The sequence below is a fragment of the Palaemon carinicauda genome, chromosome 4 (genome assembly GCF_036898095.1).
Source record: "Palaemon carinicauda isolate YSFRI2023 chromosome 4, ASM3689809v2, whole genome shotgun sequence".
In the NCBI taxonomy this organism is placed as follows: Eukaryota; Metazoa; Arthropoda; class Malacostraca; order Decapoda; family Palaemonidae; genus Palaemon; species Palaemon carinicauda.
The window spans coordinates 171,603,163-171,609,690 of NC_090728.1; positions in this window are offsets into that span (position 1 = coordinate 171,603,163).

Sequence of the window (6,528 nt, forward strand, 5' to 3'; positions counted from 1 at the left end):
CGTTACAATCAGGATGTACCCTGGCTGCGTTTCAGTTTGTATGGCTGCTGTGTGGTCCACTCCAACTGCTGTAAAGGGCTTCTCGAGGGTTGTTCTTTCCTTCGGTAGGGGGGGTGGTGGTGGCTCTTTCGACGAAGACTGGAAGGCGCGCCAACACTCCATACATTCTTTTACCACCCGCTTGGCAATAGAACGTAGACCCGCCGCCCAACATTTCTGTCGAAAGATACCCATTAGAGTATTCACACCACGATGTAAATGCAAACGGTGTAAATATTTTAAGTAAACCCTAACTAAACGCCCTTTGGCTGGCAAGAGAATTAACTGATTAATTTTTTCTAACTTGGACACTCGTCCTCTAGTACAAATGAGTCTCTTTCATTACTAAATTCAACTGTCTTACTAGATTGACAACTTCACGAAGGGGTCTGACTCCGCCCTCCAAGTAAGCATAAACTGAAGGCAAATAATGTTTCTGCTCTACCAGAACAACAATACTGAACGGATTCCGTTCTATTTTTGCAAACTTTAAAATTAGTCTGACTACTCTCAACAAGAATTGGAACCCTACTTCCCTTTTCAGGATGTCCCAAATCTCGCCTGGGGGGGGGGGGTAGGACACATCTCCTCCCTTAACTCTTGTACTGCCGCTACTACGTGAGTTTGATGTAGTGGATCTTCCTCCTTGCAAGGAACAGGCTTTCCCGTGGTCCTGAGGAATTCTGGACCGTTCCTCCACAGGGAGTTAACTTGCAATTGTCGAGTCGTTGCACCTCTGGATAGGATATCAGCAGGGTTCTGATGACTAGGAACATGGTTCAGACTGAAGCTACAAACCTGCTGAATAAAGACAATCTCCGCCACTCTGTTAGAAACAAACATATTTTTATGAGACCTGGCATCGGGAGATGCTACCCATGCCAACGTTACCTTGCTGTCAGTCCACGTGACTATTTCTCGTGGCTCGATCAGTTCCTTGAGAGTTCTTGCTAATCTGCTGCCTAGTAACAAGGCCAGCAGCTCTAGCTTGGGATCATCAGTTTGCTCATCCCTTTCGGAGTGATCCTCATTTTGCTTGTTATTAGATTTACCCGATTGCAATCGTCCCTGGTATATGCCACTGCTCCGTATGCCTTACTGCTGGCATCGGTGAACACATGTAGTTCTAAACCCTTTTTGCCTATCGATCTTGGAAAGGTGATGTCGCTCACCACTTTCAAATCATTCAACAATTCACTTGCCTCTTTAGCCTTTTCTCCTCCTAACACGTCATCCCAACCTACATTATCCTCCCATAGTTGTTGGAGGAAAAGTTTTCCCTTTATAAATAATGGGCTGATCAAACCTATTGGATCATAAATCGAGACCAACAGGGAAAGTACCCTACGCTTCGTAGGCACCCATCCCTCCCCCAATTCACTAATCCCCTTACTTGCCTTCACACACAATCGGTCTACGTCCCGGGCCCATCGCAGCCCGAGCACGTTCACACTCACAGGCTCAATCCACTGTCTCTCGCTATCGAAGGCCAAGTGATTGCTTGCCCACCCTTCCAAAGGCATACCCGCCCCCTTTAAGATGTTATTAACAGACTCATGCTCTTGCCTCATGTGTTCTAAATCCTCAAATGTGGCCAGATAGTTATCGACATAAAAGGATTTTACTAAATCTGGCCGGCCTTCCTCTTTAAAATGACAATTTAATATCTGTTGTAGCAAAAATGGACTAGCTGTGATGCCGAACACCACGACTCTAAAGGCGAAGGTAAGCGCTCGACCAGCTGCCTCGCGCCACAGAAATCGTGTGTATTTGGCATCACGAGGATCTAACAAAACACGATGGAATGCTTTACTTATGTCGGCTAACATGGCATATCGGTTCAACCTAAACCTTATGATTAAACTACATGCTACCTCTACCAAATTGGGCCCAGGTAAGAGACATTCATTCAATGACTTACAACCCTTTGACTTTGCTGAGGCATTGAACATGACTCCAAAGTGTGGCATGTAATAACCTTCCACTATGGGATCTTTCACCTCAGATATAAAACCTGCTTCGATATATTTGTCTATCACTCCCTGATATTGTTCAAAAGATTTCCTATCCTTTCTGAATTTGGTCTGCAACGACTCTAACTGCGCCACAGCGTTACGATAATTTGTTTCTGGCCTAGCATCCGACCCGAATGGTAGGCTAACCTGATATCCCTCAGGTTTTTTCACAACGCTTTGCGATACCTTTCGCATGGCCTCGGCCTCGCGAACAGTGTATTGCTCAGATGGGGGCGATGCCAACACGGTCCAAACGCCACCACTCGTCTACATCACACGGATATGGCTCGTTCGTGATTCTGCACACTCTCAACGTTCTCACCTGCTCAATCCTCTCCCCTTGCAGTAGCCACTGCGGCACCTTCCCATATGGCGACATGCCATCATGCGTCAGGAAGAGATTGATCCCATCCACTCTCTCCACGCCTATTACAAAATAACTAAAGTAGTCAGCCCCTACTAATTCATGGACGTTCTTCAACACATCCGACTTGTTGGCTGGATTGGCTAACGTGACTCCCTTGGTCAACAGATGCTGTCTGACTTTACCATAACCAGCGTTATGTATCGGGACGTCTACACTTTCATGTGCTACTAGTTTCATACGCACGATTCTTTTCCCCATTTCAACCCTGCAACTTACTACATCGTATTGTCCGCTTATTTCCTCGGAACCAAACGGAGCTATATTTAAGGATACTCGTCCTACTACCGGTAGGCCTAATTGACGGGCAATTTTTGCTGAGATGAAGCTCCTCTGGCTTCCTGAGTTGAGGAATAGGCGGACTCGCTTACTACCTTGCTTTTGTTGGATACCTGCCATGGCTGTTGGCAAGATAGTGCATGGGAGGTCCACATCAGACCTCTGCGCGATCTTTGCGCTTGTGCATGGTTTATCCTCTACTTTAGTCTTGGGTGGTCTGGGGGAACTTTCGGGCTGCTGAGGCGTCGCATTCATTACGGGGCGGGACGTCGTTGCTTGACTACTACTATGACTAGGGATTGATTGCGGTAGTCTACCCGCATCGCAAATTGCAGTGTGGTGCTTAGCATTACAGTTTCTACAGGAATTTGAGACGGGACATTTGTCACTACGGTGACCTGATTTTGTACAATTAAAACAAAGACTCCTTTTCAGCAAAATGCGACGTCTGGCAGCTACATCAGTCACTTGGCGACATCCGTGAGGCGGGTGCCGTTCGCTACAAAATGGGCAGGAATTATTGTGGATTAGATGGGTTTTCGGTCTTACACTACTGTCTGGTCTTTTGTCACTCTCAAGACTGTCACCTCTCTGCAACGCATCGTCTTCTAGCATTCTCACAATAAAGTCTATTGCCTCAAAAAACTCGTCCAACGTATAGTCACATTTTCTCAAATGCTCGACCACTTTGCGGTAGAGCTTTCCCTCAGATAATTTTTGATTAATGAGGCTCATGACCATGCCCTGGCCTATGTCATTGGTACTCAGTCTTTTGATTTGTTCGATTATGATGGTCAACTCAAAACGGAACCTTTTGAGTTCTACTGGGTTTAGTGACGGCACAAAGATGTTGGCTAATTTGCGGTGCAGAATCACGAGTGTCTGGTGCACGTTGCCATATTGCTTATCTAAAAGGTCTAATGCTACACTATAGTTCGCGGCGGTTACACTTAGAGATTTTATGATTCTAAGTGGCTCTTTGCCCAACGTCCCCAATAAATAAGTAAATTTAGACACTTCGTCTAAATCCGCTCTTCGATCCACGTGGATTGTGAAGAGCTCACGCTACGATGCGTACTCTTGCACTTCCCCTTCAAACGTGGGGAGAGGCAGCGGCTTCAACCTGGGGAGGGCAACATTCCCCGTTGAAGGGGTTTTCATTTTGTCTATCCTATTATACAGTAGAGTAGAAGCGTGTGTAGCTTCACCCAACGTGTGCCTAATTCGGGCTTCAATACTAGATTCTAGTTTCACACACACTGGCTTTTGTATAGCTCTCTTAGCTGTCGGACCTCTACCTGCAACTCCGTTGCCAAATTCTGGTAAACGGACTCAGAATAGGTCTGTAAAAGCGCTCTTTACGTTTCGCTAAGTAAGTCGTTTATTAGGCCCATCGACGCCTCGATGTGCACGATCGTGGCCACCGCCATCTTAATTAACTTTACTTTACGTTTGGAGGGGGGTGGGTTGGCAAAGCAAGGAAAGAAAAGTAATTTTACGTTAGGAAGGGACTCAATAAACTGACCCACGTGGTCGATCGCACATCGGGACGTTGAGGACCTTAATTGTTCGTCTCTCTCTCTCTCTCTCTCTCTCTCTCTCTCTCTCTCTCTCTCTCTCTCAAAGGCTCATATTTTAAATTAGTCCTGTCCGACTCTGGGAAGCGCTTGCGATCCGGTTCAAAGGACCAAATGTTGTGATTTTCACCAGTTTACTAAGTCTGCCCGATGTACTGGGAGTTAACTAAAATATGGCGATAAAATTTACAATTTTACTATAAAAATAAACTCTGATACAAGACAACAACATCCTTAAGCATTCACAAAACTTAATGAAAAACAAGGCTGACTCTTGGTAATGTAACACGTGCTCTTCAAGCACAAAGTCCACACCGGACTCATTAACAAACTGAAAATAGTGCCAATTCGAATTCAATACACAACGAATCACACACCAAATATCCCTATTCTTATTTAACTAAGGATTCAGATCCCCAATCACAAGGATCTCTACATTAAACTGCGATATAAAAACTACATGTCTTGCACACAAACTTATACTACAACCAACCTGGTACACGTGGTAGAGAGAATAGAACAATTTAATAAATGACTTATCTTTAGGGGGGACGATGAAGCAAAGAGGTCGAGAGAGAGTCGGCAGCTTCGAAGAAACCTTCGTTTTCCCGCCTTAACTAAAGTTTCCTTAGCAAAGTGGAGGGAAATCTTAGCTTATTTATTTGCAAGGGGTTTGAGAATGCCTTTTCATTTACTACAAGATCGAAAAACAGTTAAGGCTTTTCTTTAAACACAAGGGAAGGCTTAAGGCTTCGGCTGAGGGCCAGAATTTGACCATATCCAATGACTTGGAAAGTCATTGACACTAAACACATACATAAGACATTTTTGTCATGTTGCCTCGATTTTACGTTAGATTCATTATTGATATATCATAAAGAGACAATTTCCACAACACTCGCTCCTTCCCCACCAGGTGGTTAAGATTTAAGTTCCAATACAGTCGTGTATTAAACCTCAAGTCTTTCGCCCGCGAGATCCCCCAGCCTTGCCCTCATTTGACGAAACGTTCATGAAGTCAAATGGCGGGACTTTCGAATGGCCAGTTCGAAAATTCCCGACAGTATACATGGTTTTCTATAAAGCTCTTTTTACTGTATATGGATAACCATTATATTTAGCCTTCTTTACTTTAGACGTTTAAGGCCTGAGACTTTGGTATTATTCTGGGTTCATATTTAAGAGATAATAACCGTTAGATATATATAAATATATATATTAAGCTGAAATATTAATAACTCAAAAACTGTGGAATTTCTAGTACATAACTTCTTCATTACAAATGTAGTGAATATGATTTCCATTATATCGCTTGCTTGTAGGTTATAGCAATATATTAAATACATAAGTAATGAAAGTTCTATAAAGTAACTTAATTTCCACAGTTTAAGTAAGTATCTTGTATCTTTATCAGTTACTTTTTATATTTTCAACCATAACTTTGTCTCCTACTTTCAGTGTCGGGATATTCCTTTAGTTTTGTCATTGATATCCATAGGAACTTAAATTTTCCTTCTAGTTTCGGTTTTTTTCAGTGAAACTTATAATACCTCTCAAGATAGATGTGACTATGATTTGAAATAAACAAACATTGTGTATTTGTATTATTTGTTTTTATTAGTATCAGCACATATGTTGTTCTAACAAAAAACAACGCCACGTAAACACTTTCAAGATAATTAAAACCAAGTAGGCCTATTAAAAGTATGTATAGTTTATGGAAAAGGCCATCGACAGGCAGTTACTTATAACTAAAACCATTTTCACTGTAGTAGATATTACAAGAAAGTAATTATTAAAAAGAAATTATATCATGGTGCCATGTATCTATTTATTCATCCATATTGAACAACTTTGAATTATTAACAGACGAAAAAAGTAGAAAATTAATATGGTTTAAGACTAAACAATTGCAAGATATTGTGAAATTGTAATTGAACATTGCATACGTCCAATAAATATATTACTCTCATGGTGCAGACACAGAATAGATAGTCTTTAACAGGGAGAAATAATGGTCCACTATTATAACTCTTGCTCAAGAGTATTTATGGTTAAAAAAAAATTTCCACATAGTATTATCATGTTTATCAAATTTAGACTTAGGGAATGAAATTGAAATATCTTTAAAATATCTAGGGATAAGATTGTGAGCATATAAAATTGTGTATACAAGAATCTTAGTCTAAGTTGC